We start from the raw sequence: 20,435 nt of genomic DNA, 5'->3' as shown, positions 1-20,435 counted from the left end.
TTCTTGAACGCTGGGATATTACTTATGGGATCCGGGCTTGATGCTGCAAAAGGCATTTGGGTTTCATGAAGCCCAAACCGCCTGGGTTTTTTTAAGATCAGCTGAGGGGGGGGAAGAAAAAAAGAAAGAAAAAAGGAAAAAAGGAATGAGAAGGGAGGGACCGGGCTTTCCACTCCGGAGGCATCGGCATCTGCTACCAGCACAGCGGCAGAGAGCAGCGACAAGGGCGAACAGGAGCCTGCCAGCCTCCCTCCGGCTCCGCAATACCTCCCCAGGCACAAAATCCCATTTGCTTTGTGTCTGGGCCAGTGTGGGTTGCTCACCGACGCCATGGGGACAGCATCCCACAGAGTCTCTTCCCGCACCTCCATCCCCTGCCCGCTCTGCCCCAGAGCCAGCAGCTCAGTCGTGGCCGGACACCGCGGCCGGTGCCGAATCCGGTGTGGCTGGAGCAGATCTGCCCCAGAGCTGGCACTGGTAGAGGTCAGCCCTGCTCGGTGGGTTCCCGCACACCCCATTTCCCTGCTCGGTTTCAGCATCGGGACAGACCACATGAAGGACGTGCGTCCCCAGACAAGGGCTGATGCAAAGCCACAAGGGTCAGGCGCCGGTGACGATGCTTCGTGCTCCCATCCCACCCCTTGGGCTGCGGAGCATCGTCTCCACCGCATATAGGGACCACAGCAGCAGGGATCCCCCGGGATCTCGCTCACTTCTGCACGCTCCCCAGCATCCCCAGCACAGGAGGAGTGGGATCCCGGTGTGCCAGGGGGGAGATGGCTGGCTGCCCTCGGGCTGCAGCCCCGCAGCAGAGGATCTTGCAGTAGGCACAGGGGCCATTGGGCAGCTTCAGGGTGCCATGGTCGAACCGTCCTTTCCAGGAGACACACGTTCCCCCACGCTCGCCTACAGCAGGGCTGGGATGAGAGGGGAATTAGGACCTACTCCTGCTCGAGGGGAGGCTTCCAGAGATGTCTAGTCGGGCTCGGTGCCAGCTAATCTTCCAGGCAAACTTTATCCAGATCCCTTTGGCTGCAGAAAGTGAAAAACTAGCCAGACCAAAACATAAAAGCCTGGTTCTGCTGCCAGCTGTATGGGGCACTCCAGAAAACACCTTATCACCATGTGATTTTGAAAGACCGCTTCAGGTTTTTTTCCACACGCTGCTCTTCCCTCCTCACCCTCGCATTGCCATTCCTCCATGCACGTTCAAGTTGTGAGCCAGCCCGGCCATCCCTGCCAGGTTAACTCACAGACCTTGGGGCCAAGGTTTTCCTTCTAACCATTTTTATGCCCTTTAGGCCACAGTGATGCTACGCCGCTTCAAAAAGTGCTGTTGCTCCATCCCGAGGCACATACAGCTCATGGGGAGCGGTGATGGACAACCCAAGGAGATGCATCTACCAGGACTACCGGAGAAGTCCTGCCTCCTCCCTGGGAGGGCCAAAGAAACCCAATTCCCCTGAAAATTCAAGAGTGGTGATTTCTTGTGGAAGTAGGGGCAGGAGCTCTGTGGGGAGCCCCAGGGAGAGGGCTTGCCCTGGGCTCCTCCATCACCCCCCGGTTCTGATGTGCAGGAGATGTCTGTGCCCTGTAACAGGGATAAACCAGGTCTGCAGGGGCAAAGGGGAGTCACCACCAATGTCCTACACAGAACCACGGCTCCATGGCTCTGGGACATGGCACAGAAGCACTATGAGAAACCAACCCCATCCATCAGCCTGGAAAAAAGGGGAGATGAAGCAACCGAAGCACCTATCTAGGACCACTGGGTATCTCTCAGCTTCACTTCAGCTATCCCAGCCCCAATGCATGTCTTTTCCTGGTGCACAAGAAGGTCTCCTACGCTTCAGAGGAGTCGGGGGGCACCCAGGAAGACCAGGGTGGGATTTGCCATGTTTGGTGGTGCTCTGCAGAAACACCACCTTTTTGCAGCAGCGCAGGATGGAGTTAGAGCAGATGCAACCGTGGGGGTCAGTAAAGTGGTACCTGCAGCGTGGGTGCAAAGCAGCCTAACCCAGCCCCAAGAGAAAAAAACATTGACGCGTCGGGGTTTTGCTTAAAACAACGCCATGCAATGTCCCAGCAGGTTTCTCTTCTCCTCCTCTTTCCTCTCAGCAAGATTTCCAACCCAACTTTCCACCCCAGTGGACGTGGGCAAGGTAGCCCCATCGTTCAGCAGCGACGGGGTATTTTCAGGGCACGGAGGAGCTCGGCTGCGGTGTTGCAGACAAGGCTGAGCCGCTCGCCTCCCAGAGGGGTCGGGCAGGGAGCCCCTCGCACACTCGCAGGTGTCCGCTCCCCCCCGGCAGCACCGGAGATGGACGCGGATGGTGGACTCGACCCAAGCGACCAAACCCCAGCGCCGAGTCCCTGACCCGGGGAAGGGCAGACGCAAAGCAGCCGGGCTCGCTCGGCTCTTGCGGGGATGCTTTCACAGCTGCAAAAACCCGCTCCAGGTCCAGGTTCGGTGTCTCCAGCCTCCCCGCTCCTCCGGTGGAGCGGTCCCAGGGAGCAGCGGTCCAAGGTTTTTGGTTTAGGCCAATCTCCCAGAAATTCTGTCATCATGCAGTGCATCACGCACACTCCCGGATCCGCATTACACAGAGGATGGCCCCGGTCCAGCGCCTCTTAAAGTCAGTGGAAAAACCCTCCCTCGCTACGATGGGAGCTGGCTCGGGCCGTATACGATCTGACAGATACCATGGAGCAAGAGAGGTTGTTTTAATCTGGGAATACCTTGTGGCCCCAAAGCTTCTTCTGGAGACGGACAGGGCAGCGTGTCTACAGAGCGGGTGCTGCTAAGAAAAGTTCCCAACCTCGCAACAGCCTTTCAATGAGCATTTAATGAACCGTCGTTATCTGATCCATGTGCTCCGAATGCAAGGGAACCGCTCGGGTTTCCAACTGCACACATCATCTGATGCTCATAAAATGAGCTGATGTGTCTGGGAAGCTCCAGACCCAAAGAAACATTATTTCAATGGGGAAAAAAAGTCAATAATGCTTTAAAAAACACCCTCATGGACCAACAGGGACAGTGGCTGCTCTCCCCTGCTTACCTGTGGTTTTCCAGCAAAGCAAATGTTCACTGATAAAACTCACAATCTCCTTATAAAGGCAGGATCTGTTTTGCCTGTAAAAGGGAAGGTTTGGGGGAGGTTTTACATGTGTCTCTCCTCTCTTTCTATGTCTTTATATGCATTTTCATTTTCACGGTAGTTGAGCTAATCTGAATGGAGCAGGAGCGAGGGTCCAGGTTATAACCAAAGTATCGGGTAGCACCTTCACATCTGGAAGGGATTTTGACACAAGTTCTCCCAGACTGTTACAGACAGTTTAAAAGCAAAATCTGATAAATAGCAAATGTTTAACAAGTCAATAGGAAGCTGCATTCGCAAGAACATGTGGCTCTAACTGGTCTAGCACCGCCGCATTGCCAAGGCCCTTCAAACCCATACGCACACATACCTGCAGCACGCGGTGAGGGTTTGCCATGGCTCTGCCTGGTCCTGGTCTCAGTTACAGAGGGAAGGATTAAAGACAGATGTGTCTTTGTCTGTCCAGACATGTCCAACAGCCCGCTTCAAAGCCTGAGAAGGTCCTGAGCCTCCCTGCTTTGGTGGTAAGGGGCTTGCTTCTCCTTCCCAGCCTAAACCGAGTCCCTTTCATTTTCTGTATGCCCCCAGCCTCGTGTTTAAGGTGGGAAGAGGATAAAGAGAGCTGAAGAGCTCAGGGAAGCACCACAGAGCCCGTCCCTGCAAGCCTGCCAGCACACCGGGCACCACTGCCCCAGCACAGGAATTTTGGGGGATGCGCTGGCCGGTGAGCACTCACTCGGGTCACTGCACAGCGTGTCAGAAGCACACAAGGTCTCACCCCAATTTTGCACAGATTGGGGTCCATCAGAGCTCCAACCCACAAGGCAGAGGCGTTTGCACCTTTGAAAATCCTTTGCCGTCCCTTGAGAGCCGCAGCCTCCTCGGGGCAGAGGCCGCCGGCTGCCCGGGCAATGCCCTCCCGAGGAAAAGTGCCGCTGCCAGCAAAACATCCCGACACAAAAGCTCTTGCAGTGTTGCAATGCTGCCTGGTTTGGGGAGAATTCATACCAATAAACAAACGACTACCCAAAATGTGGAAAGAGGCATTAAAATAGAGAGAATTATGCAAGGAGTGGGGAGCGGACGGGGAGACAGAGAAATAAGAAGTGACCAGGAAAACCACCAGAAACCCTCCAGGATGCCTGCCTATATTTAAAGATAATGTGGTCAGCTGTCTTGCCAAGTCCCACTCATTTGGAGCTAGGCTCATGTTTTGGATTAATTTTAAGGCAGTTCCTAAAGCATCTCATTCGCGCAAGGAAGAATTTTTGCCTCCTTGGCCAAGGTGACCTTTTAAAAAATCTCACTCACTATTTTTCAACCTCTCACTCATTTAAAATTGTCATCGCCCAGGAGCTGCGGGGCACTCAGTGCAGACAATTCATTTTCTGGCGCTCACTAGTCCCACAATCCCGGAGCATCCTGGCGTGGGGCTGGGTGAGAGGATGGGGGGGCCTGGGGGAGCATTTTTCTGCAAGTCAGGACCCTTCCCCTCTCCTGTGAGCATCGCTCAACCAAGCACTGAGAGCAGAAATCACTGCTTCTGAATATCTCAGCCTCTCCAGGCACCCCACCATGGGCTGGTTGAAAGTTTTCTACAGAAACTAGTCTTCCACAGATAGTCAGATTATATATAATTTTTTTTTAAACTAAAATATTGTGTGGATGCATGTGTGTGCTCTCCAGACTAGTGCCTTTGTTCAAGGAAGGGAAAAGTAAATTGCAAATATTGCCCCCAAGCTCTGACTGTTCCATTGCACGTGGGTTTTCTGCTCAGCCATTTGCTTAAAGCCGCCCCAGAAGGAGCCACCTCAAGATGTGCCCCAGTTGCTCAGCCTCCATGGGGAGGATGCATTCAAGAGGCATCACCCCCAGCTCCCAGCCACAACAGGGGGAGAGTTTTTGAGCAGAAATATGAGAGCGGTCGCTCCCAGAAACACCACCCAGCCCACCTTCTTGCCCAGGCATCTGCAGCATCCTAATTGCCCTGGAATCCAAAGCACGTCCACGGCAGGGCAGTCAGATGCTTCCCATTTAGCTTCAACTTTTGCAAAATGCTCAGCCACTGACTCACCGCAGGGCCCGGGACGAGCCGGCACACCGGCGGTGCTCGGCTGCCCTCGTCGCACCACGACACGATCGTGTCCGCCGCCCCATCGGGGTGTTTGGCAAAAAAAAAGGGATTTTTTTCAAAAAGTCGAGCATCCCTTGCTACTTTGCACCTCTCCCAGCACACCCGGAGTGCTACCGGCAAGCGAGAAGGACAAGGGACGTGGAAGTTGCTATTTTTTGCTGATGATCCCAGGTGCCACGCTGGGGTTTTAAGGGAGTGATTGGAGCAATGGAGGAGAAAAGCACCAGCTGAGAGGGACTGGTGGCCACAGGGGCAGCGCTGGTAGCGAAGCGTGGGGCTGCAGAAGGTGTAGAGCCCCTCAGCCCAGGGAGTCCAGGGGTTGCAGGCAGTCGGGAGCTGCTTGGGATGCAAGAAGCTCCGTTGCTGCTTGGGCTTTTGGGAGCGTAACAAGTAGGGCCAGATACTTTCCTTCCCTCACACCTCACGCCCTAAAGATCCAGTGGCAATACTGAGTGATAGCAGTGATCATAATTAGCCTTTTGGCTGGAAAGAGAGAAATCACAAGATCTCACTGCTCCCCAGGTCCAAAGGTGCCAGACGCAGCATGAGGACATCCTTCCCGCAGCAGCTTTGGTACGTTAGCATCCAGCCCCGGGGGAACCAAGACACACAGAGGCAGCCACGAAAATGAGACAGACATTTGGGGTTTCAGTTAAGCAAATTTCCTCCAATCAGCAAGAAAAGTTGAGCTTGGGTTTTGGCAGGATTTGGGAGATGAAGTTTTTGGGCAGCTCCATGGTTTTATTTAAACCAGTTCAACCAGCCATCGCATAACCTCATCTCACGAGGGGAACGCAGAAACTCAAGGTGCCTCTTGTGCAATAGATGCTGCTCTCTACCCAAGCAGGTCTGGGATAATGCTCAGAGTTTTGCTCCATCTCTGTCCGGGCTAAAGGAAAGACCACACACAAAACGGTTTCAGGATGCCAGCAGCTGTGCACAAAGCATTTGGTTTACATTAATTATGTCTGGATTAAAAAAAAAAAAGTTGGGGGGGGGGAAGAGAGAAGGAGAGCAAGCAAGCTGAGAAGACAGGAGGATGGAGGGAGGTTTCTGCATCGTCCTGATGAGATCAGCTCAGATCCCAAATGTAGATTGCAGCACATGCCGTGTGTCTTAACACCTCCGGCCCTGAATGGCTTCTGCCACCCCGAGCAGCACGTTCCTGCCCTGCGCAGCGCCTGTAAACGCCTTGGTGAATGAGAAGGACAAATGCAGGCTGTAACACTCCCAAAGACCCCAGTGGGACCCTTTTCTCCCAGCTTTGCTCCCCGCTCCGCTTCCCTTTTTCTCCTTTCCTGAGCAGAAGTGGTCCCAAGAAAGGCTGGGGAAGGTAAAGCAAATGCTGCTGCTGGCGGAGAGAGAGATGCTGGTGGTTACTGGGAAGGGAAGCAGCAAATGAGAGAGGAGAGTAAATAAAATGGGGAGGAGGCAGATGGTAAATGAAATAATTAAAAACAGAAAAATCCCCTTGGTTTCCCAGCAGTGCAGAAACCCCAGGAGTGGGCGAGGGAAGCCCTTCACCGTCTCCTCTCCGGAGAGTGCTGTGAGCAGCGGGGACTCTTCCAGGGTCAGGGACTGCCACCCCCCAGGGATGGGCACCCTATACCGGCACAGACCCATGGGTGCCCCATCCCCTCCCCATGGGCAAAAGGAGCCTGGCGAGGTGGGAGCTCAGCCTGCCTTGCCTTGGCCTTGAGCAGCAAGCAAAGAGACCGGATCGATTTGATCTCCAAAAAGCAAAGCCCCACTGCGGCAGGTCCACGATGCCGCTTATCATGGGAGGGGGGAAAGTGCGGTTCCCACCTTGGACCACGCACTGGGCTGCACCAGCATCACCCCAGCGGCCCAGCCAACATGCAGAGGGTGGGACATCCAGCCCCGTGCCCCCAGTAGCAAACACCTCCCTACAGGGACCGGAGCGAATGACTACAATAAGCTGCCCACGACCTCCAGCATCTGCACCCCCGCTATGTCCTGCACATCTTCTGCACGCTGCATGTCTCCTGCACGCTGCACATCCCCATCCCATGCAGCTCCGCATGCCCACTAAGCACTAGGACTGCAGCAGTCCCTGACCAAGGACCTTGCTGTGCCAGGAGCCGCACAAATCCTAAATACATTCCCGTTTCCCAAGGGCCAGCGGCATGCAGCAGCCCAGCCAGGACCCGCTCCAAAACAGGCGATGAGCACTCTCAGGTCCCGGCATCGCCAGGCACAGGCAGCTGGCAAGAGTCGTGCCACCGCATCTCCTGCAGCCGGCCGTCCCAGGGCGGCACGGTGGTCGAGCCCCCCGCCGGCAGCAGCTGCCCCTTCCCAGCCCGGCCAAAACCCGCTCGTCTCATGGGCAGCCTCGCTGTATAATGAACGTTTGCGTTGCAGCAGCACCGTCTCCGCTCAGCGGCTCGGGGGGCCCAGCCTGCGCACGCCAGAAGCTGGACTGACCCATGTCAGAGGTGATTAATTTATCAGGCTTTTGGCACCCACCGCTCCCCGCCAGAAAAACAATATCCCAAATTCCAGGCCCTCCCGCCCAGCAGATGTGTCTGCGGTGAGGGCGACCGTTCCAGCCCGTCTCGCAGAAGCCGCTGCAGGGATGCAGCACCCAGGGCTCCCGCACCGCCGGCCGCCTTCCCCATCCCCGTGCATCAGTGGGAAAAACTTCCTTGGGAGCAAAACCCAGGGGATTTCTGCCGGGGTGCCGTCCCGGTGGGTCCGGCTTCTCGTCCTGCGTAGGTGTCCGTGCTGCCGAGTCACCTAGGAGAACCGGGATGGGGGTGAAGCCGAGGAAGGCGGTGGGTGCCGGGATGCCGCCCCGCTGAGCCCTCGCATCCGAGGGAGGAGCGGCACCATCCTGCCCTGGTGCTCCCCAGCCCACGGAGCTGCCTGGCATCGGCGAGCGTGTCTGTGTTTGAACCGAGCAGGCACTGATTAAGGCCTAATTAAATTGGCATTAATCTGTATCATCGGGAAAACACGCCAGGCCTTTAAGGGACAGGTTAACAAAGTTGTTTTCATTAGTAGAGAGGGTCAGGGATAGGCATGGGGCGCAGCATCGCTACAAATGCTAGCCGAGCCCTGCAGGTCACCCTCCCCACCTCTATCAGGGGTTTAAAGTGAGAAACCGAGAGGGTGGTGATACCATTCAGATGTCGCAAAGCACTTGGACATCGGGCAGCCAAGAAACAGGAGAGATTTTTCTTCCTCTCTCCCTGCCCCGCCACCTCCCCCTGGGTTTCAGAGGAGGGATGGGAGCCCGTTGGAGCACGGGGCTGCCAGTCCCTTTACATCCCAGTGCCGGCCACGGGGAGACCTGCTGCCCGGCCGAGGCCTGAGCTCGCCCTGACGTCAGGGTGAGGGATGGAGGAGGGGGGGATGATGGGCAAACAGCCTCTTATTTATCCAAAAAGGTCACAAGCGCCTTGGAAGAGGCTGGAGCTGGATCCCCACGGTCCAGAGGAGGCCAGCGTCTCCTCGAAGGAGAGGTTTCACAATTCATCTCATTTGTTCGCTGTGGCATTTTCATCACGGTAGTTCGACTTATGCAATTACATAAAAAACATCTAATGAAATCTCGGTGACACAAAACATGAACGTTTATATTGGCCTCCCCGTGCCGCAGAGTTGATCTTGGCTGGGGCGTCCAGACAGACATTCTGCATTCTTCAGAGATTAAGCACTGAAACGCTCCGGAGAAACCCAGCTGCCCGCTCCCCCTGCAGCCGCGCCGCTAATTCCAACCACATGCTCGCCGGCCGGGGAAAGGGGAACACGTACCTTATACACACACACACACACACGGGTACCGCCGGGGACCCAGCCTGGCACCCCACGCACCCTTCAGCTGCATCCCCATCACCACGGGTACTCGCGGGTCTCCATAAATAAATACGTGCACAGTGAGCGCAACGGCTTGACAGATACAGTGTTAGGTATAAATAAGGTGCTGCAGTGAAGTCATTAAGGAAATAAGAGGAGTGATGGGTAACCTCGAGTCAGGGCTGAAGCCCCCGAGCCTGACCCCTGGGTGGCGATGCCACCGCTGCCCACGCCATAGCTCGCTGGGTTATCAGCCCGTGAGATGTCAGGACCCCGTCAAAATCAATGAGCCCGGGAGGCTCTGGGCAATGAAACCTTCATCCTGGTTTGGTTCCCACCTCCCCCCTTTTAAAAATTCTTCTGTCTCCCATTAAAAATCAAGCTGATCGTTTAAAAAGGGAGGATGAGGCATGGAGGGCAAGGACTTTGTCCTCGACAGCGCACGGGGAGCCAGGCGAGGAACCGCGGCGCTTCCAGAGGTGGGAAAGGGATGGGGACGAGGGGAGCGGACACCCCATCCCGATGCTGCCCACATCACCCATCATGCACGAGCATGACCAGAACTGCCCTGGACCCGCACCCAGGTACCACTGGGCGATGCTGCTTGTGGGTGGCCGCAGTGCCGATGAGCAGAACCACCTCTGCTGGCACCAGCCAGGGCGCATCCCACCACACATCCCTGCTCCCACCATTGCCATTCCTGTGTTTTAAGACCCAGGGCAGTGACTCCGATGCAAATCCCCATCCCAGTGCCCGCCGCAGCCTGAGAAACTCAGCTCGTCCCGCAAAGGCACCCGTGGACAAACACGCTGGCCAGAAAGGCACCCGTCGTGCCAGGTGGCACCCAGCTGGCATCACCAAAGCAAAAGCCACCGCAGCGTTTTTTGCACCACCCTGGTGCATGGCTGGCTGCAAACCCTGCACAAGACCTCGCTGCCATTGTGGGGCGAAAAGGGGTGAATCCTGGCCAGCACTGGCTCACGCCACCGGCAATTTCTCCAAATACAGGTCGGTTCAGGGACAGGGACCAGCACCAGCTCATGGGGCCAGATGTGGTTGCCGGGCTCCTGCCTCGCACCACTGGCTGCAGCTGGAGCTCTTGAAAAGCCCCAAACTGCCTCTCTTGTGAGGTCGGGGGGGTCCAAAATGCAAAACCCACCAGGGGACACACCAGCCCCACCACCCCCAGCGCCCCCCACACCATCGGTGCCCTCATTTTAAGGGCGGAACATTTTTAACGTACTACAAACCATCGGCAAAACAAGATGTCAGGGCTGTAACTGCTGCTGGCGTCGATTCTGCCGGGGCATGGGAGGGATCCAGGAATAACAAGGGGGGGTTCAGCGAGCAGCAGCCCCCTCTCTCGGGTTGCAGCCGGGGCTCCAGCCCCGCGGGCGCATCGGCCGGCTGCCTGCATGGGATGTCTGCAAAGGCTCGGGCTTTATCGCCTTGCACAGAAGGAGGAGGAAAGACGGGAGGAGGGGGGAGAGAGGGAGGAAAAATAGCCCCTTATTCCACTTTCATCAAGGAAGCATCAAGCCGTCCAAAAAATTTAATGTCATATTTTAGCAAGAAAAACAGCTGTTGTGGTACTTTAAGGCCCAGCATATTTTGGCCAGGGCTGCATGTTGTGGATATTGGCTGAGTCAAGGTTAGCTGTTAAAAGGCAGAAATTCTAGACCCATATGAAGAAACATCGCGTTCCTTTATATTCAGATAATATTTACTCCCAGGCCTGTTTTGTTTTGTTTTCTTCTCCCTCCTGGAGGGGGGCCCGGCCCTGGGGCTGTGGCTGCCCTTGGCATCGGCCAGTTTTTCGGGCAGGGGGGCGGCCGCAGGCAGGGCATGGCACTTCGGGGGTGATGGAAGCAACGGGAAAAGCAGAGGAGGCTCCGCCTGGCACCTCCGACTTGAGGTTTGCCCTCCAATTTTCAGTACTGCCTGGCTTTTGAGCCATGCCTTGTGCACAGGGAGAAACAGAGGGGCAGGAGCCGGGGGTTCGCTGCCCAGTGGGAGGCGATGGGTCCATCCCAGCAGCCGAGGATTTGGGTTGGAGGGTCCGTCGCTTCCCCGCGGTGCTGCAGAGAGGATGGGGACACACGAGATGCCCGCTGGTCTCATGGCACAGCACCCACGTGCCTTTTGCCGTTCAGGTTGGGTCAGAGTTTTATTCTACCCAAGGGATAAAGATGCCAACAAACCTGGGGTGGGCAAAGCGGGAGAAGGGGGAGCGAGATCCCCTGCCATCAATCCCACCCTGTGTCCCAGGAGGGGCAGCTCTATCCCGGCCAAGGTGCCAGTGCACCTACAAAACTCCCACAATATTTAACCCACAAAAATTAAGTGCAATTTTAATACGGTGTTTGCAGCTTTATCTTTTCATAATTTTGTTCTGTTAGAGCGTATCTATGTTTTCTAAGTTATCACCCATTTAAATGCCTGTGTCTAACGTCGGTCCCCAAACCAGCCATGCCCAGGCTGCCGCGCTTGGGATGGGCCAGTCCCCTCTAAAAAATCTTTATGTGACAGCTCCTTCCAGCTCCCACCTGCACTGTGCCATGAGAGCAAACAGAGCTCCTGGGTCGAGAAAGGGCGGGGGGGGTGTGCATCTATACTGCATGGAAACAAAAACCCCCCAAAACTGGACACAGAGCCCCCCGGGCTCCACAGCCCTGCACCGAGCACGATGCCACCCAGGCTGTAAATGACTCATCTTCTCATAAAGCTGGTTTGCTAAGGAAGAAAGAAAAGCCCTTGCCCCGAAACAATTCCTCTGCGCTTGCCAAGCTCGGCGGGAGCAATCCACGCTGTCTCTCTGCTTCTCCGGAGCGCCCAGCGTCGGCGTCCCCCCACTGTGGTGCCACCACCGGAGTCGGACCCCCGGCCCCCCCCGCAGCACCGGGGCTTTCCTCCCCACCTCCCGCCCAGCGCCCTGCCTTACCAAACACGGAGCCACCAAACACAACCCTGCATATTTCACTAACCTCAGACGCTTGGATAGGGAAGGCTGCGGATGAAAAAAAAAAAAAAAAAGGAAAAAAAAAAAGTCCAAGGTGGAACCGCAATGTTTATAAAATGGGTCACTGAATTATACATAAAAATATTTTCCTTGTGGATGCAATTACTTCCTGGACTTGTTATTCCACAGATGCTTAAGTTCGCCTCAAGCAACTCCAATAAATGCTTTACAGTCTGCTAGATCAACAGTAGCAGCGCTGGAGCGAATTGAGCAGCGCTGTTTCAAATTTGTCAGAAAACCACACAGTGTTTTCATGCGCACGTTTTAGAAACCCAAACAAAATGATTCCCAACAGTCGTGCTCCCTTTCCTTATGCTTTTAATGGGTTTCACATGAGCTCCTCCAGACACGGGCAGAGCCCCAGGGGCTCAGGACACCCAGGCAAGTGCTCCCCGAAAGCCCAGGAACAGCCGGGAAGAGATAGGGACCGAGCAAGGGTGGCACCTCCCATTGCTTTTCCCATATAAACCCTGCTCCTTCTCGCTCCCAAATTTTCCCGTCTCATCCTCCTGCAAGGTCTGCCTCACCCGTGAGGTACCCGGGGGGCAGCGGGATGTATAACCAGCTTAGGAGGCTTTCCCAGGGGAAATGAATTTCGGGAGCGAGGGGTCGGGGCCGCCCCTACCTGCCGTGGCGGCTGCAGGCGGGTGAGGGAGAGTTCAGGGGCTTGGGGGGGACACACGGCACGTGGGGTTTAAAAGTGCAATGAAAAAAAACCCCAGAGGAGCAGCAGCAAAGCTGGTGGGAAAGGAAAGAAGCCGAGGCAGCGGACGGACGGTTCCCAGCACGGGCACAGGCTGGCTATAACAGTCTCCCTCCATGGCATGGAAAAAGATTTGGTTTTTTTCTCCTCTATCCAGCCACCAATTTTCACAAAACTTAGAGAAAGTCAGGGCCATGGAGATGCGTAAAGATTTTTTTTAATGCACGTCGGGCTTGGCCCAAAGGCCCCTGAATAAAAACCTGGTCCATCTGGTGCATCTTGATCTTCAAAAACCTCAAAGCTCCTTTCGCTTAAGAACAATTGAAAGTATTTAGTGCCACTTCCAATGACCTTGAATGGGAAAGCAACCAAGGGCTGGGGTGTTGGGGGACACCCCGGGGTCACGGGGCAGAGTGCTGTTATGCCAATAAAATAAATTAATGTCTGCCCAGGAATACTCAAGATTCACTCCAGGACTAACAGGTGGCTGTAACAAGATTATCCCGTTAACAGATCACCAGTGGAGCAGAAATGTGTTTTCAGGTCTCTGCTTTCACTCCAAATTTCATCCACGAGATTTTCTGTCGGCAGGATAAACGTGTTAAAAGGTGCCTGCAAAAATGGGTTTATAAAAAGCGCCTTATTCTCCTGCTTCGAGGACGCAGCTGCCTCCCGTTCCCCCTTGTACGGGAATCCCAGCTCATCTTTGCCTTTTTATAGGCCGCGGCAGCAATCCTGCTCCTCTCCCACTCTTCTCTGCCAGCGGCCAGGGATCGATGGCAGCCAGCCACCAGCCTGCCCACCGCAGTGTCACAGCCCCAGCTGGGACATAGCCTTGTCCCCATCCCTTATCCCGCGGGCTGCAGGCAGAATGCAGGCTCTCAGCCCATGATGCTCAACACGAAAGTCCCACGGGACCAGAGAAAGCATCGTTTCCTCAGCGAAGGCACCCCACAGGCTGTAATCCCCAAAATCCCAGCAAGGCAAACCATTCATGAGCAATCCCCACCCCACCACCGGTGGAAAATGCTTTGCCAAAGGGAAGGACATGGGTTGGGAAGAAGATGGGTTTCCCTCTGCCCTCGTTCCCAGTCCTGGGATGGGGACAGGGATGGGGACGGGGATGTGTCTCCACGGCCGAACCGCATGCAGGGCTGCATGACCAGCACAGCACTGCCCGCCTCGGAGGTTAAACCAAGGGCCCCGCAGGGAACACGCTGGCATTTTTATTTGGAGTTAGGTCCCAGCACATCTTAATTTTCAATTCAACCGCCACTGAAAAGAAACATAAAATAAAACAAGCGCCAGCGGTGAGGAGGGAGGGAGGGAGAAGACAGCATCGGGTCTGCCCATGGCCCTGAATTAGCTGCAGAAAAACGTTAACATTCCTGTGCTGGACCCCGGCCAGGGAACGGAGCAATTCAGGAGACGGCGATGCAGTCACTGGCAAACATGCACACGGTCTGCAGGTCCCGGTGCCGCAGGCAGCATGCAAAACCCCGGGGAAAAGGCTGTGGCCGAGCGTGAGGAAGAGCACGGGCCCCGCACCCTGCTCTGGGGGATGGCCCCGAGGAGCTTTTAAATGCCACGAGCGTTTTTCTTCCCAAGGCAAAGCGGCTGGGAAACGCCATGCAAAAAGTGACCCACACTATGTGGGATTTCACTGTAGCTGGACACCATCCGGCTCCAGGTCCCCAAGCCAGCGGTGCCCAGGTTGGAGGGGTCAGGTCCTGCCTCCAGATGTGTGAGCCACTGTGATTTGGAGGCGATGGGCAGGACAGTGCCGGGGCAAGTGCCCCCTTGGTGGGGGGAGCACAGCATCCCCCAGAGCATCCCCAGCACCCCGTGCCAGCCCTTACTGCAAACATGCAGCAACCCAGGTGCCCCCCAACACCCAGGGTCCCACCGTCTCATTGCAGAACCCAGCATCCCACCCCAGACCCCCCAGCATCCCACCCCAGACCCCCCAGCATCCCACCCAGCACCCACCCAAGCCCCAGCCTAAGCTATGCCTGGCTGTCGGCGCAGTTTAATAAGGCTGGCCTGCACCCTGGTATCCGCCGGCCGCCCCAGCCCTCCTGATTTTGCCATTTGCCGGGTGCTGGAAGCAGCGTGCCGCGCTCGAGCACCGGCGAGGGCTCCAATCTGTTCTTCATTAGGAGGGGCAGACAGCCCAGCGCGGGAGTCTGAGCCCTAATCTCCTTTCCAGTTGGTATCCGTCAGCAGATGTACAACAAGTGGTTGGATATTTTAGCGGGCATGTGTGTGACAGAGCCGTTAGGTTTTTTTCCAGCTTTGGGGAGGGGAGCGGATAAAATGCCGTGGCTTGCTGAGGCTTTGCCGGTCGCACGCGGAGCCCGACGGCAGGTCCCGGTGCATCGGCACGGCTGCCAGCTCTGCTCCGCCGGCGTGGTGGTTTATTTTACCAAGGTCTTTCTTGGAAGAAGCGGTGATGAAGTTAACAGCCTGTGAGCCATAATTGGCTCACATTAAATCAAGGAAATTATATGTTTTGTTTTGCCCTTTTTTAAAAAAAAAAATAATAATCACATTAAACAGGAAAAATACACACAGAGCCAAGGAAGGAGCAGGCAGCAGCTCTCAGGAATGTGGGGGGAGATTTGTGTCCGAAGCAGAAAGAAATCCAGTCTTTGCCATCAAAGAAAAAGCAGCTTCACTTCAAAATACCCAGCAGAAATGCCCCTAGGCAAGGGAAGGGGGATCCAAAAAAACCCAGGTTGTGGCACTGCAACAGGCGCCGCTTCAAAGCCTGTCCCAGCAGCTCACGGAGTTGAACTAGACACACTAAAAAAAATGTTTCTTAAAAAAATTCTTCTTGAAAGTTGTTTTATTTATCTCGCCACCTCTCAACCAACGCAGGGTGTCGAAAACCTTGTTGGTGCCTTAATGTGGCTCTGGATATACAGGATATTTCAGAAAGGAAACTTTCTTGTGCTTGTTCTTTAAATTCTATTTTTAGCCCCTGTGGCTACATCCTGGATGTGAGCTGAGCCAGGTGACGGCAGAACCATCCTCCCAAGGCTGCAGGTCACCTAAGCCATCGAGTTTTGGGAGGGATAACCCCCAGCCCCTAAAGCCTTCCCTGCAGACATCCCCGCAGCCTAGCAGGGCTCGGCTGTACTTCCACGCACACTGCCGCAGCCGCTGCTGTGCAGCCCTGTGCCTCCCAAGTTTTCACCCATCCCCACCAGCAAAAAGTGCCACTTTTGGTCCCCATCCCTGGGGACGCTCAGCCCGTGCTATCATGCAGTATTTCTGCACAGATGTCCCTGCACAAAGATCAACCGCATCATCCGAGCGAGGCAAGGCAGAGATCTATGGGGCACAAGGACCACAGGGGACCAGCTCCAAGCACTGCTGGCTGCATCCCTCCCTCTCTCAGGACCCATGACCACCCTGGGGAAGTTCAGGCTCCAGAAGAGCATGGTCCTGTGCCATCCCGGGCCAGCAGCCACCCAAAAACTGCAGCAGAAGATGCAGCCAGTGACAAAGCCACCACATCACATGGGAAGGGCTGGAAACCTGCAGTCTGCCCCCACATCCCCTTTTTATCCAGCATCTCAGTTTCATTTGTACCTGGGGGGACTGGAAGTTGGGGGTTGCAAGATTTCAAGTGACCTGAAAAAAAAAAGCCCTCCAAGCAAGAAAAAAACATCCCGCTTTTGGTAAATCCAACGCCCAGCTGAAGCTCTCACACACGTCTTCCAGCTCATCCCGGCTTCTGGGTCAGCCAGGTTGGAAACGGGACACCGAAAGCCCTCGCTCTAAGCATGGGGGAATGAACAAGTCTTCCATTTGCGTGGCAACCAGGAAACCCCCCAAATTCAACCCTTGTCCAATTTAAAAACAACAAAAAAATCCCTCAATGGGAAATTCTAATTTTGCTTGGAAATGTCATTTCCAAACGGCACATGAGAAATCATGCTCTGACCTAGCGTTGCTGACAGGCAAATATTTATCCCCACAAAATTTCCACATAAACCCATCACTTTTGTCAGTAGGTCTGGACACCAGAAGCAGATGGGGAAGGCAGCAAGAGGGGAGCCAGGAGGCACAGGGACAGGCAGCCCTGCCCAGCGGGTCAGAGCCACAGGCGGCTGCGAGCCCCTCGAACAGCTCACGGCAAACACCATGGGTCTCCTTGAGACTCATTCTGAAGGCAAGATGCAGCCTTTTCCAATGCATTCATAGTGAGTACCTAATATTTTTTCAAACCTAGTTGTACCATTTTTTCCAATACATTAAACCAATACGAGCCTCTGCTCCCAAGCCCCGCAGCACTTCATCATTCAGCGCTGCCGCTCTCGCCCGTGTCAGAGCAGAGCGGATCCTGTCCGACGTACATTTCTCAGTCTATTAGGCAGAGTTATTCTTTTGCTCTGTGTTTTGATACTTACAAAGTCATTACCATCCTTCGCATGCACATCCATCATCAGGCCTTCAAACTCCAGAAAGTCCCAAAAAACTATTTTCCACTCACCATGCAGCCTGCCAGGCTCTGTTCTTCTACTCTGCGTTCCTTCATCCATCGAAAGACATTTCAGCAAGTTCCGAGTCCAACAAAATAAACAGATGGCAGCCTGAAAAGGTGGTGATTTTTTATTTTTTTTTTTTGTGAGGGGGGAGCAGGGCGAGGGATACAGTAAGGAAGAGCTAACTTCTGTCTGCCTGGTTGGAAAAGCTAACCTGGGCTCCAAGCACTGATGCCCATCTGGAGCCGGAGGGGCTCCAGGCACTGTTTTGCAAAGCCATGGGGTCTTGCAAAGCTCCATGGGGGTGCACCCAGCCCAGTGCCGGCCCCCACCAAGCACCCATGCACCCTCCCTCCACATGCCCCCAGCACCCTGCAGTCACTGGCCATCCCCTGCGCGGCTCTGGAAAGCCGGCACGTGCTGCTCGCCCGCGTTTTGCGAGGAGATTCACCATCATACCTCTGCGCTGCCCCGACAGCTCCCCAGCAGAGACCACCCGCTCCCTGAAATCACCCACATGCACCCACAGAGCAGCACCATGCTGCAAAACACCAGCTCTGCTACAGCCTTAAGGGATGGGGGCAATGCAGAGAGAAGCAATCCTGCCCCAGTCCAGCACAAACCAGCCCCGGGGCTGCCCCTAAGCCCAACACAGGCACCGAGCATTATTGCATCTTGACCCAGCAATCACCAGTTCAGACTTACAGGGAAGATTTATGAAAGGATGTGGCCAGATGAGCGATAGAGACGAATAGCCTTGAGGAGTGACTGATTTCTCCCTTACAAGAGGAATAGAAATTAATTTATGAATTGGGTTAGTTAAGTTGCCAAGTGGCTTTGATGCAGTTTATTTTTTTGCATATGTTCATGATCTATTGCACAGCTGTCAGAGGGGGAGGAAGGTCCAATTGAGCCGGAGCAATGCATCACTCCGGCTGAGGCAGCCAACAGCTCTCAGCAAAACCAGATTGTCCTTTAATCGGCCACGGGTTGGTTTGCTGCTTTCCCGAAGCAGGCGCCTCGTTCCTCCCCAGTTCACCCTCGAGGGCCTGGAGCCCCGTTAGTTGCCACGCAGGTGGGGAGCGGGGCAGGACCCCCTTCCCCATGCCGATGGCCAAGTACAGCGCACTGGAGACACTGCTGATGCAGAGTCTTCTTTCACCTTACCCACCCTTTGTGTGTTTTGGTAGGACCTACAGCAACTCAGGAGAATCACCAGGGAGATATGGAGCAGGGACAGGGTGGTGGGTGCTTTATTCCTTACCAAGAATGCACTTTTAGAAAGAAACCACGGAGGGCAGAGCAAGGACGCAGTGCTCACCGAAAGCAAGCGCGGGGACCTGTTACACCATGCCTGAGGGACCCCCCTTCCCTCCGGAGGACACTGTCCCGCTGCACACCAAGGGACAAACCTGCCCAGGGGCTCAGCCCCGGCTCCCTAAGCTTCCTACGGGCTCTGGCTCCCCGTGCTCCCCGGCGTTACAGGTGCTTGGAGGTTTTTCAAGACACAAAGTAATTTCCTGTTTGAAGAAGTCGATGGATCTGCACCGAAACTGGATAACCCTTCACATTTCAGGGAGATCCGACTACTCCGGCTCAGGGCTTCTCTCCAATATGCTTTTCCCCCCCAGATATAAGGGGGGGAAGTTGGGTTGAGCAATCCTCTCTGTCCCATGTCCAAGCAGCTTCAGGTTTAGGACAGATACCGTGTCCTTCCACGAGGTCTGTAACAAGTGCGTGCAGCGGCCACGTGCCAAAGAGGTGCCCCAGCCCGGTGCTGGGTCCCAGCCCTGTCCCCAGCCCCATCCTAACACCACTCCCAGCCCAGGAAACGCAGCAGCCACTGCCAGCCTTCCCTGCATCACCCTACTCCCTCCCAAAAACCTCCCACATACAGGGCTATTTAGGCAAAACCCCTCGTAATTAAATTATCACATAAATACAGCAAAACCAGCTAATGCACGTTTACGGGCTTGAAGCCTCTTCAGTTAATAGCTACCTTGTAGCTGGAAGCATGAGAATTAAATCAGATATAGGCAATAGCTCCTCTGGGGCAGGAGGTGGCACTTGGGGCTCCAGCCCTGTGCATGCACATGCTGGGGTCGCACCAGCATGGGTGGGCTCACCCCACTGTGGCAACAGAGCAGGTCCTGGGTCCCAGGCTTGTTTTGCTGGGTCCCAGGGCTGCAGCAGGCTGCCTCCGGCCACCCAGCACCCAGCCTGTGCACCCAAGCACAACGCAGCCCCAAGGAGCTGCCAGAGCCCGGGGCTCAGCACCGCTGCTCCTGGGAGAGCACAAAGCTCTAGACAGAGGGGAAGCACAGATCCTGCTTTCTGAATTCCCTCATTAGAGGCCACATTGATCTCCAAAAGCAAATGAAGGGAGGGAGATGAATTAGCAAGGGACGTCGCAGCATGCAGACGGCCATTTCATGGTAGTCTGCTCCAAGTTGTCTTCTCCCTGTCCAAGCCACCAGACTGCACAACCAGGTCAGCACCCAGCACTGCCGTCGATTCCTCACACCCCATCAGGACACACCATCTCTCCCTGCTTCGGTGTTTGCCTCTGCAAACGGGAAGCTCCCAGCCCTTATCTTTGAGAGACATGAACATCCAAAGGATGCACAAACAGACCCATCAACATGCACGGAAGCCTTTCTTCTACTCGCTCCCAAGCGCACCACAGACCAGCAATGCAGGTTTCACACCTTTGCTCTAAGCAATATCACTCCTGGCAGGGACCCGCAACCCAGCACACAAACCTTTCCAAGAAGCACAAGCACAGAGCTGGCGTGACCCTGCATAGGGCAGCACGCTCAGCCCCGCCACCATCCCAAAGAGCAGCAGCCAAACAGCTCCATGATGGAAAGAGCCAGAGATAACTAACCAGCAAGCCCATACCTTCCTCCTCACTAGAGATATTTATAACAAAAACAAAGATCAGGGAAGAAAAAGAGAAAAGCCCTTATCTTGCAGCAGTCTCAGCCCCCAGAGACCATGCAGCCACATTCCCCGGTAAGCACCATCATGCTCAGCACCTGCAACCCCTTTTCACCTGGACCTGGGGGCCTTTTTTTAATTTGTAGGGCTGAAAGGCAGCTGCTTTGGGATGTAACATGGCAAATATGGCTTTGCAGAGACTCAGCACACCTAGCTTTGGGAAAAA

General features: G+C 55.1%; 1 long non-coding RNA gene across 1 annotated transcript in view; it reads right to left on the bottom strand.

Moving 5' to 3' along the window:
* The window catches only part of LOC142043480 (uncharacterized), a 36,441-nt gene extending 18,393 nt beyond the window's left edge, over window positions 1–18,048 (bottom strand). Inside the window, exons 1-2 of the long non-coding RNA XR_012654054.1 lie at window positions 17,975–18,048; window positions 17,278–17,377 (exon numbers count right to left, since the gene is read on the bottom strand). This is a non-coding gene — a long non-coding RNA (uncharacterized LOC142043480). The remainder of the gene's footprint in view (window positions 1–17,277; window positions 17,378–17,974) is intronic.
* Window positions 18,049–20,435: the final 2,387 nt, after the last annotated feature.

The sequence above is a fragment of the Buteo buteo genome, chromosome 23 (genome assembly GCF_964188355.1).
Source record: "Buteo buteo chromosome 23, bButBut1.hap1.1, whole genome shotgun sequence".
NCBI lineage: Eukaryota > Metazoa > Chordata > Aves > Accipitriformes > Accipitridae > Buteo > Buteo buteo.
This window is presented reverse-complemented; position numbering and strand designations above follow the sequence as displayed.